Consider the following 12300-nt stretch of genomic DNA (forward strand, 5'->3'; position numbering starts at 1 on the left):
AATAATAAAGTTTCCCAATGAAGGCATATAACACGAAGCAAGATGGCCACATGATCCATTAACGAACAACATGTCATTTCCCATAACCAGTACAAGTGTCAAGTGACACACACAAAATGCACCAAACGTTACCCGTAACACATTCAAATCTATGCATGAAGACCTTACCACACACATACATCACACGTTCACAAGTTAAGCATGTCACAATGAGGCTTACAAATCTTACAAAGATTCACCTTGGCAGAGTCATTAAACATGTGTCTATACCTTGTTTCCCCATTAAATTTCCATGGTTCACCTTTCCTACACACTCAACTTAACATCAGTAACCCAATAAAATAATATAGGATACATACAAACACGTACAACATTGATCCAATACCTCATACTTCTCATTAAAATTTACCATTAATTATCATCTAATCATTTACGTTCTAAATACTATCAGTAAAACATTGCAATATCATATTCCATTTAACTTTCATCTAAGTGCATATTCAAAACATTGCATTATCACTCTCAAAAAATATTTAAAACATTGAAATATCGAATATGTGTATCAACAGTAATCCTTCTTACTGTAAATCATTTTAAATCAGGGTATCATCACAACTCTTTCTCACATAACAATGAAACTCTAAGTCATCGTAAAACAATATAAAATGGATCTTAACATATATGTCCTAAGTGAAAATCATTAATGTGCAGACCAGTTAACTAGTAACTTTAGGTCGAGTTAAACATAGTGATGTTCCTAGCAATATCCCTTTATCACATTATGAGGGGTTTGCGTGATTTTTCAGGTTTAACTCCACAGACTGTCAGAATGTTTCAATCATTATGTCATAATAATTAAGAACCAATTTCAAACATATCCTTATACCTAATTATCCTCATAACCTATGCTCAAAGTGGTTCTTAGTAGGATGAATGTTATTTTATCCTTCCTAATTTCCTAGTAGATCATCTATAGAGTCTCATGGTCAGGTTCTTGTCTTGAACATTTTAAATCTTATTTCCATGTGGTCTTATCTTATCGACCTAATGTTACAGGATATAGTATCAAAATCTTCATTAGTCTCCTATAGGATCCCTTAAATCATGATTTGTAACAAAAAAAAAATGTAAATCATAACCCAATTAACTACTAACCATCTTTAGTTCATCAGGATCTAGAATAGGGTTCTAGTGTGGGCCTTACAACGTTCTTAAATGGTATGCTGTAAATGCTCTCCAATTTTCAGATTGTGGAACTCTATACACTTGAATTGTGTTTTTGCAAGATATACTTGTCAAAATACTATACTCTATGTAAAGCTATTGTGGAGCATATTTTGAATGAGATTTATTTGCTAAACATTCTATGTCAAAGCCTCTATTTTGATGGTATGACTTTCATTATCCTTTAATGGAAACCTTCATGTACTGCTTGTTGTATTTCTTGACTCTCATTATATGATACTACTACCTCATAATTGTCATTCCATCTTATACCATCACTATTATTTTGTATTTTAGCAATATCTTGATACACATATAATAGTCTAGAGTTGCTCCTAATATGGTCTTAAATCATTAAATTTTTTTCTTTAAAATAGATGCCATGATCTCATCATTATAATTGATGTCTCTATTTGATGAATAGTCTCTAAAATAGAAAACCTTAAAAACTAGTCAAAACATCCTTGAAATAGTGGAACATCTAAACATATCTACATTACAATAAATGTGTTTGAACATTGCTTGGCATTTGTTTGCATTATATGTGATGTCTTTTGATTGATCACAAACCTTATTTTACTATCATTGCTAGATTTGGGAATCATTACTCTATTATTTTTCACGATGACCATCTCATTGCATCCTTTTGATTGTTATAGACCCCCTTACTATCAAGAGCATTATGTTCATCAATCGAAGTTGATCTTTGTATCATATTTTCAACCATTGCTTTGTATCACCAACAAATGAATTTCTCTAGATATTTAAGCTACAAAGAAAACTTTGAGAATATTATAGTGAGTGTCCACATAGCCAATTTAACTTGAACTTCTCCTTATTCATTAGTCTTAATTTTTAATGCACTTCACTCAACAAATCTTGAACACATGGAACTGGCTAGAGTAATTTGTTTTTTACTAGATTTTTCCTCACCATTTAATGTGAAATGCATTATCTACTAGAGTTTATGTCAATTCAAATTTTTATAATACTTAGTTAGAAATATAGTTAGAACTTAGTTTTAGGGAAATAATAGAGTTAGTTTGATAAATTTGTTAACTTTGAAGGTGCTAACCAATTGATATATAGTTAACTTTGAAGGTGCCAACCTAGAAGCATACAAAGAAATTACCAAATGAGAAAATTTGAAAAAAAAAAAACCCTTTACCTAGTGTTGTCCTAGCAGTGGTAATTGAAGAAACTTCTCTAGTGGAAAGATCACTTTGAGCTTGCAATCTACACTTCACTAGCTCAGTTGGGCATGCTAGAATTGACACAACAATGCCCACCCCTGCTCCACAAATTTCCTACTATTCCATAGAAAGTGTAACCCCAGGTGCTATTCTAATTAAGGCTTACATTCATCCTCTTATAGTAAAGAGAACTATATTCAGTGTTGCTACTGTAGCTAATGGAGCTCCCATCCCTTTGTGTAGGCCTCGAGGACCCTCTGTTTTAACTGTCTTGTTTATATAATATGATCAATAGAGAGAGTTAGGAAACCCTCAACCATGATGATAAATTCCAATTTTCATCAGGGATCCTCTCTCTTGTCCACAAAGGTTCTTTTCATTGAAAATTGCAATGTGATAAACTTAAATCACAATCATAATGACCATTATAGTGAAAGTAGCAATTGAGAAATTACCCATATCATGACAAAACATAGTTATTTATGACTAATGAAAACATTAGAGTGATCTAAAATAGATATCAAGATGAGACCTTTGGGTTAAAAGTTGTTCCTTTTACTAATGTTAAGCAGCTTGTGTAATTTTAGACAAATTAGACATTCTTGTAGGATGCCACCTACTTGCTCCTAAAGGTTCTATGCCTAAACTAGTATTGTGAAACATAAGCTACTTCCCTCTAATCTAATCATCATTTTCTCTTTCTTTTAATAGATCTTACTAGCATGAAAGGATGCAAGCCAACAAGTTATGCTAAGCTAGTGAAAGGTTTCTAAATCATTGTGTTTGTTCTCTTAATCTTTTAATTACCCTATCAGCATCTGTATAATCCTAATGTATCTAGTTCTTGTTGCTTTGGAAAATCATTTTATTTTTTCTAAAAAATTTCTTATTCCTTAGTTGTTTAATGGTGCATAGGTGAGCTTTCACTCGACTATAGAAGGTCTTACATTCATTCCTACATTGGCTAGAATGCCAAGAATAAATCCTAGTACTATGAAATTATTCAATAATTGTTGTATGTTTTCAATGAGGTGAAGTTGCAATAAATTTACATGATCTCTACACATGGGTAAATTGAACTACAACATATCTCTTTTATTATGTATATAAATTTTCTAAGTAAAATGAAACTCAACAACAACAAAATTGAAAAACCTTAATTTTTTTTCCTCAAATTTGATAAATAAATCTAAAATCTTCCCTTTTGGTGTATGGTTCTCTCTCATTGTCTCAATTTTCAAGAAAAATGCGAAAACCTTCAAAATAATGTTTGCTTGGAAGCAAAAATGTTGTTTTACTCATTCATGTTTTTGAAATGAGGAAAAACAAAAATGCCTCTAAGATTATAAGATTAGGTTCAATTATTGTTCTCTATTTTGAACATTTGTTGTTCCTTTGGCTCTACTTCTTGTTCTAATTCAGTGGTGATTCCTTCTCCAACTACTTGAAGCTCTGTCTTAACAGGTTCCTCAACATCTTTATCCTATTTATTGTCATACTTTTTCTTAGCTTCTTCCCTTGCCTACTGCCTTATCAATTCCTATAGTCTCTTTCCTCTTTCTTCATTCTTTATTAGCCTTCATCACTTCTACCATATTTACTTTGAATGCTTTCCATCCTTACCTTAATAGCCTTGCATGTTGAAATTGACTCTTGTTTATTTAAAATACCAAATATCCCTTTCCATAAGGCTCCTATCATCACAAATATTCTTTGCATTTTCAGTAGTTCCAAAGTAACAACAATGGCACTCCCCTGAAGAACAACTTGAGCACCATCATTTCTCTGAGTGTGTCACTAGCTTGGGATTTGGTTAAAAATAGAATTAGATGGTCTTGAAGAGAAAAAAGAGCTATTCAAATAATTGGGAACTCCTTTCACTTTTCTAGTCTACTTGATTTTATTAGTGGCTATTACTTCATGCCCTGGTGGATAAATGAGTCTCACAATTAGGACATCATGATCTTATTTTTCTTCCAGTTTGACATAGTGATATGGATAATATGTATCCCACCAATTGGAACTTCCATTATACTCAAATTCATCATTCCACCATTAAAAAAAGAGATTTTTCAAGTTTCATTCGAGGAGTAAATCTTAATAAGGTTCTTAGTACCTATTTGTAGAATGCAATAAGTGCCAGAGTAATATTTTTATTCCAACTTACTTAATGGGTCCCTTGGTAACTTTCAATCCAATAACATAGGTCTTGTTTCGTGATTGGTGAGCATGAACTACCAAGTTGTGATTCAGAGGAGAATTTGTGGTCATCATAATAGTACCAGCCACTAAGACCCCCTAGTAGTCGCTCACCCAATGGACCAATCAGCAACCAAGAAAATGAAAAAAATAAACAAAAGAAAATGGCTAATGGTGTTCATGGTGATTTGTTTTGGTTTTCATTGTGATAGTTTTATTTGTTAATGATTGGCTTGATGGCCTATTTTATGAGAGATTTTTTAGAACATAACCAAGAGAATTGGAACATGAATATCTTGGCTCATAATTTATGGTCCCACTAATGTAGTTTATGGTAAAGATTTTGTGTGTTATCTTTGAAGATTTTTGAATTGTTGGTTGTTCTACACTTAAACTACAACTCACACATGCATGAGGGAAATTAATTGTTTAGTGTTAGATAAGAAAATAAGCCTTTCTTTAAGAATTGCATATGTGAGATTATTGAAGAGGTGTGAGATTTAGTATTGTGCAAAGTTCTGTACATTTTTCAATTGTTTACAATGCTATAAGTTTGATAATACAAAAGCTATGTAACATGCATTTTGTGCCTTATTTTCTGCATTCATTCAACAATGAAATTGAAAGCTAGTTACATTTATGAAAGCTCTTGATACCAAATCTTGATTTCTCTTTCACACTTCTTCAACTATTAGTTTGATTTTCGTTGTATAACTATTTCTCAATAGATCTTTGGCATTGTAGGGAAGAATTATCCAACCTTTGCATGCAAAGGTGATGTGTTGTATGCTACTATTTCTAAATGATCAAATTAATTAGAGAAAGCTTTGTCTAAGACATCCAACTAATAACATTCCTATGTTAATCAGTCTTGGTGCTAGTTTGGGTTTGTGGGTTTGGTAAAAAAAAAATAGTGTTTGGAATCATCCATACTCCATACAATTCATGCCCTTGGTTGGTAGGCATTATTATTCATATGATTAAACTAAAATGTCAAACTGGGAAAATGTTCTGAAAAAGGTGATGGGTTTGTTGTGATAGGACCGATTAGCTTTAAATTTGCCTTGGGTTTTGTAGTACCCTAGACTAACTAACCCCTTTGAATATCAAACATAGACTTCAAATCTGACCTAGATTGGACATGAGTGGACAAGTTCATGAGGTCAAACTACTTAGTTAAATGTTTTGGTAATGATTTCTTCATGAGAAGCCATCGTCTTCTTGATTGGAGAATCTAGAAACACATGGTTGTCTTTTGCCAACGAGAAGTTGTTTTGGGTCAAAGAGCTAAGAGAACCTAACTTGCATTCAAACATTATTTTAGTTCTATCCTCAAATGCTTTGATGTAGTGATGGTGCTTTAAAAAATGGTTATTCGATTGTTGATGACATCCCCACACCAAGAGATTGAACTAGTCAGTTCCCTATAGGGGATGCACCAGAGATGAGGTTGTGCTTGAGAGTGACAAGTGCTTGAAAGGCAATAGTAGTTGCATTAAAAAACATGCAGTCCATTAACTTGACATGGTCATTCATGGCAATTAATATGATTTCTTCATTTATTTCTTTTGGATTTGGATGTGATTATCAAATAAAATTCTATCACTAAATTTGAAGGCTTAAAATAGAAGAGACATGGCATTACAAATGCTGAGAGTTTTTTAATTTATCAAGATGACTTTTTTAGCATGTTTAATATAACTAAAATCTCTAGCTACCCCAACTTTTACAATAGAAGTTTTAAGTTTTAGTGACTCAAGTATGTACTATAAGTTTCTAATGACCTTTAACATTTTTTACAGAAAATAATCTACCTATGTAAACAACAAATTTTTCAATATAAAGATACACAACTTTGATAGTGAAACATTATTTGGGTTCAAAAGGTCCATGAGTTGAGGGTTTTGGTTCTTTACTCTTCTAGATGTAGTGAAGATAGCTTGAATTGCAATCAAATGGTAGTTGGAGCTTAAAAGTATTTAGCAAAGGGATGTGTTTTTGATTTCTTATTATCTACATCTGCTTGGATGATAATTCTTGGTTGGGAGATCTTGTCATGACTGTATTTCAATAAGTCAAGCTTAATTACTACTAATAATATAGACTTCAATGTCATTGTCCTCTATATGGAGTTTTTGGTAATTTTATTGCTGAAATTTTCCCATTCGATTTTCCATAGAGCTTCATAATTCATAGTTGGAAGTACGTGATATCTTTTAATCGATTACAGTAGCAACTTGGAAGATTATATTGTAATAATAAAGAACTTGATCTTGTATTTTGAAGTTTTTGTAGAGATAAAAAATAAAATTGTTGCTTTCAGATTTAGACTCATGTTTGGATTTCAATTCCCAGATTTAGTGAATTTGTTTTGTGTGGGTTCTAGTACCATGGGCATGGATTGTATAATAATAATAAGTTTGAAGTGTGATACTTGAAAGTCCATAATTACCAATAGAATTATAAATAAAAATCCTCAATATCATTACACAATCAAAACATAAACTACAAGAAATTTTAGTCTTCCGTAACATTCACCTTTGAAGAAAAATGGTATAGCTTACGAGCAAAGCAAAAATGGTGAAAATATTTGAAAGATGAATAAATAATCATCAAATGAATAAATTATTGGTTGAATTTACGTATTAGATGCTTTATAAATTAAAAATTAAATAACCACAGCTATAGATTCCCATGGATTCTAGCACAATGCAGGGAATTCGGTCAGAATCAAGATCCAAACCTAAAGAGATGGATCCAGTAATTTAGTATGAAAGTGTCCATATAGGTATATTGCATGATAATAAATCTTTTTTGTTGTTTTTGTCTTATGCTCATTTAAATTGTTTTAACAAATCAAAATAAATTATTTGTTAAAGTATTTTAATTTATATATACACCATTGGGAACCATCATCGCTCTAATCAATTTAATGTTATGTATGGTAGTCAAAGAATATGACTGGAAGTATAGCTTACAAGTCAAGATTAAATGGTGGGGAATTCATTTATAAAATGCTACATCCTTCAAAGGGGAAGGGTGGGTCACAAGACAAGAACAGAAGCTTCTACAATAAAGAAACACAAGAAGGGAGTTAGACGATGGTTGAACTTCAGATTTTGAGTAACAAATATTGTATCCTCAAGATTTTGATTTCTGGTAAGGATCAAGATGTAACACTTTAGGGTCATTGGTGTTAGAATACATAGAAAACATCATATGCATTTAGAGAAAGTCATAGATTTGATTTCCTTCCTTGCAGAGGAAAAAAAAATGAGAAAATGTTGATTTAGAAAAATTTGATTGAGTATTCAGCAAAGTATAGAATTTGCACGATCATGATAAATTACATATGCCATTTTCTTGCTTTGATGGTTTCTCACTTTTGAACCACCCAACTAATTTTTTAATGACATTGTTATACTTATTTTGATTTCATTTAAAAGAAAATGTTATGCCATAGTTTTATGTACAAAATATTTTTCATAATGTAAGACAAAATCCAAGAATTTTCTTTTTCGACTTATTGTTGCAATAAATTTAGAATCAAAGAATATTTAAGGCTTCTTATTTCCAGGTTTTAGACCTTGTGAGAAAGTTGTAGATGCTGAGGCACTCAATGATATCACCAGTGCATTGCTTGCATCTATTAAGAATACACAAAACAATAATGGAATATCTATCCCAGATTTTATAAGTGCTCTATCAAGGTGTTAATGTGATAGGAGTAATGGAAATGCATCATTATAGGGTAATGATAATCAAATCCATATCTCATGGGAAAAATTGGGGTTAAATGTATCTAAATTTTTTTCTCATGATGCAGGTGCTTGTACATTGTAAGTTTTAAAAAATTGTTTCTAATTATAATTTATCTTTCTTCTTAATTCTTAATTTTATTGACATTTAGATGACTCATTTTTATAGACTTGGGCCTATAGATAATGGAGAAAAAACAAGGAAGGTTGGCCAAATAAGAAGACATTAGAAACCACCTAAGAGTACTCATCCTAAAAAAGTAAGCCCATTCACTATGCTCTTTTCTTGAATTCAAGAATAAAAGGCTTTCTACCCATTATAACAATGATAAATAAGTTATAGGATATGGAAATAAAATTAATTTTCTATAGATTGTGGAAAATTTGCAAAATAAAAGCATCTTGTTTTTAGTTAACGCATCTCTCACTATCTATATGGTTAATTTTTATCACTAGGTTGAATAGATGATTGTACAATGGATTACTGTCTTCCCCCCCTAAAGAAAGCTTACAAAACTTTGAGTCCTAGATTAGTATTCATAACTATTACAACCATACTACCTGACAAGCTGACCTAACAATTTTATTATACTCTACTTTAATATATGACAAGGTTGTTCCATGATTGTGTTTTCTTTGCTTTGAAATAGTTCTTCAAATTCTAGAAATAGTATAGTCAATGGTGGGGACCCTATTTTTAATAAAATCTAACTCAATCAAAGCCTATGTTGCTTAAAATCTTGAATTTTGAAGATAGTCAGATGGAAACTTCTATGACTACTTTTGTGTATCAATCAACTTGTTTGTTTTGTTTTTGTCAGTAATTCTTAGTCTCCAACTATAGTTGTATTCTCATCCATATCATCGATAGTGAGACCCTATAGGGTAGTGTTTCATGTTTGTTCATAGGTATGTTATGGGGAGTTTTCCTTTGGCCCTACAACTTTTGGTAGGTGTGCCTGAAGAGCTGTGACTATGGCCTTCTTAATTGGTCCACCTTTTTTAGATTTATTTTCAATCCATCTATTATAGGATTACTAATCCAAACTATACTATTTCTTCCTTGTTCCAAGGGATGAATGGCAATGCATAGTGAATCAAAATTTTCATAATGATTTATTTTTTATTTTTGGTGTCATTATACATGCAACTTTATTTGACAAATATGCTTATGAAGTCAAATGCATGTATTCACTAATATCCCTTATTGGTGTCAATACATTAGGATGTTATATTATACTATATCACTATATTCCATTAGAAATTCTTGTTTTTTTGTGATACCTTACCTTCATTGGTGCCAAATCCCATACAAGAAAGTGTAAGGTACAACCCATAGCTAGAAAATGAAGTTGTTGGATTCATCCTAGAAAGGCTGGATCCATATTCAAATGCAATCCTTGAGGATCTAGGAAGGATCCTTGATGCTTCCCGTGGATTCATTAAGATCTATGTAGGCCATGGATCATCAAGCTGGATTCAAGCCATAGCCCAAGGATCCTCAAGCTGGATTCAAGCCATAGCCCAAGGATCCTCAAGCTGGATTCAAGCCATAGCCCGAGGATGTTGCATAGATACTCAAAGACATGCTCTTTTTCTAATGGTTTTGTGCAAGGGGATTCAACATAGAATATAAAGCCTCCCAACCTTGAAACATATTAAAAAAATGTATAAGAGATGTTAAAAAATTATAGAAGAAACCCAAAGAAGGATAGATTAGGTATGTGTCTTACTTCTGGATTCTTTATTTTAATTATCATTGGTATAAAATTTCCATAGTTTATGTAGTAATAATGTAACCTATATTGGATTACAACAAATGATCCATCATTAGGAAGAGGAATATGTGGAATTGGTCACTTATTAATTATTGGTATGCATTTTTCACAACTTATTTAGTAATACTGCAATCTATATTGGATTACAACCAATGATCCATCATTAGGAAGAGGAATATGTGGAACTAGAGTACCAAACATACAAACATGAAAAAAAAATACTCATATGAGTTCTATGCAATTCAAATAATAAAAATGTAAGTTTTTGGTTTAAACTTTAAATTGTGTATGTTCTTCTAGAATTTATAATCAAGAAGAGGGGTGATTTTGATGACTATTGTTCTAGTGCTTCTAAACACTGTAAAAGAGTTACATATAGCTTTGACAAAACTTGAACAGACTATAAATTTTGATGCTAGCATTCTTCATAAAGTATCCTCTGACACAATCCTAATATTCTCAATAAAACTAGGGTTATTTTCCTAGTCACTATTTTTTTTTGGACTCAATCCAACTCAAAATTCCCTATCATTAATCACAAGGAAGATGTTGATCTTATTTCACCCAAAGTTCTCAATGCTCTCTCTGATCCCATTGAACTATTCTACTATACCTAACACTATTAAAATACTTTTGCAACTCTGTCCTTGTGAATTCACTATTAATTTACCAATTTTTGAATTTCATATAGACCCATATGGAGTCACCTATAAATTTTTAGGCCATCCACCTCATGAAGAAATCCTAAGAAATGTTGATAAACAAACTTGTTAGAGTAATTTACTTTGCACTGAGAGATAATGTTATATATGAGCCCTAATTGGGAATGGTTGAGGGGGTGAATCAATATGTAACAATCATTTTTAGTGATAATGTAAAGTGCAAGATAAAGAAGGTAGACTATGAGCACCTTATCCTAAATTTCTAGGATCTTCTAGTAGAGGGGCCTTATCCTTATTTTCTAGGTCAATGTTTTCATGTCAGGTCAAGTTCTCATCAAATAGAGGAAGGATAACTTGACCTTTATCAAGTTTCCATTCTAGCTGATCACTCACTAAAATAAATAATTTAAGAGCCTATGGAACATATCTATAGACCAAAAAAATTCCATTAAATTAAACACTGATTATTATTTTCTTAGGTAGATTCTAGAATACTCTATTGGTAACATCATTCACCACACAAGTTAAATGGACGATATAATAATATTTGTAGGAGTATGTCTTAGGATGAGTATACCTAAGTGCATAGTGCTAGTAATATTCAAAATTCTCTAAAATAGGAGTGTCTAGAGACAGATAGGATAGTGAAGATTTCATCATCCATGGTGAGAAATCATAATATTATTTGTTTTAGCACTATTTTATTTCATTTTCAGTGGATCTCTATGGAGCCTTGCACTATCTTGTAATCTTGCTTGATATTGTTGCTTTGTTTCTCCTTTATCATTTGAAGTCTCTAATTTAGAGATGAAATGCTTGCTTCTAAATAATTCAGTAGCAATATGTTTTTGGGTTCATTTGATTCATATATACTGTGAAAATAAGTCTCATACAAATTATTTGAAGCACATAACTTAGTAACTTGTTTTTTGATTATTTTGATTAAGCTTTTTCCTTATTCAATTTCCTTTTCAAACAAAGTTGTGTTTAGATATGAGTTTTCAAGTTTTTTCTTGAGATTTTTGACTGGTATTCATGGGGCATGAATCTTTGTTGAATCCTGAGGTAAACAATCCTACTCTATTGGTAAGGTGTTGGTCACAGTTGTGCCCAACCTGTAGGGTGCTTCATTTTATATCCATTCATACAAATTCCTACATAGATTTAGGTTTGTTAAAAGCTATGTGTTCTTGCATCTTTAAGTTAATTATGTCTTTATTTTTTTATTTTTTATTTTTATTCTCATCAATAACTTTATTTCCCAATATTTAGACAATCATACCTTTGCATCCTAAGAATATGTCTATTTGCAACTGTTGTTTGAGCAATTTTATCATCATTGTCCTTGGGTATCTGATGACGGGCCACACCACCCGTACCAACTCACAACCAAAAATGCAACAAGATGGAGATAGAGAGATGACAAAAAGAATACTTCATAAAGCATCCATTAATACTTGAAATCCACTAGAAGAGATTACATTTG

At 31.6% G+C, this 12300-nt stretch overlaps 1 pseudogene; it reads left to right on the top strand.

Moving 5' to 3' along the window:
• LOC149533274 (non-structural maintenance of chromosomes element 4 homolog A-like) overlaps positions 1–8664 on the top strand; it is an 80860-nt pseudogene extending 72196 nt beyond the window's left edge.
• The last annotated feature ends 3636 nt before the right edge of the window (positions 8665–12300 follow it).

Source organism: Cupressus sempervirens, chromosome 10 (assembly GCF_028749045.1).
Source record: "Cupressus sempervirens isolate cs-2001-9-10 chromosome 10, ASM2874904v1, whole genome shotgun sequence".
Taxonomy (NCBI): domain Eukaryota; kingdom Viridiplantae; phylum Streptophyta; class Pinopsida; order Cupressales; family Cupressaceae; genus Cupressus; species Cupressus sempervirens.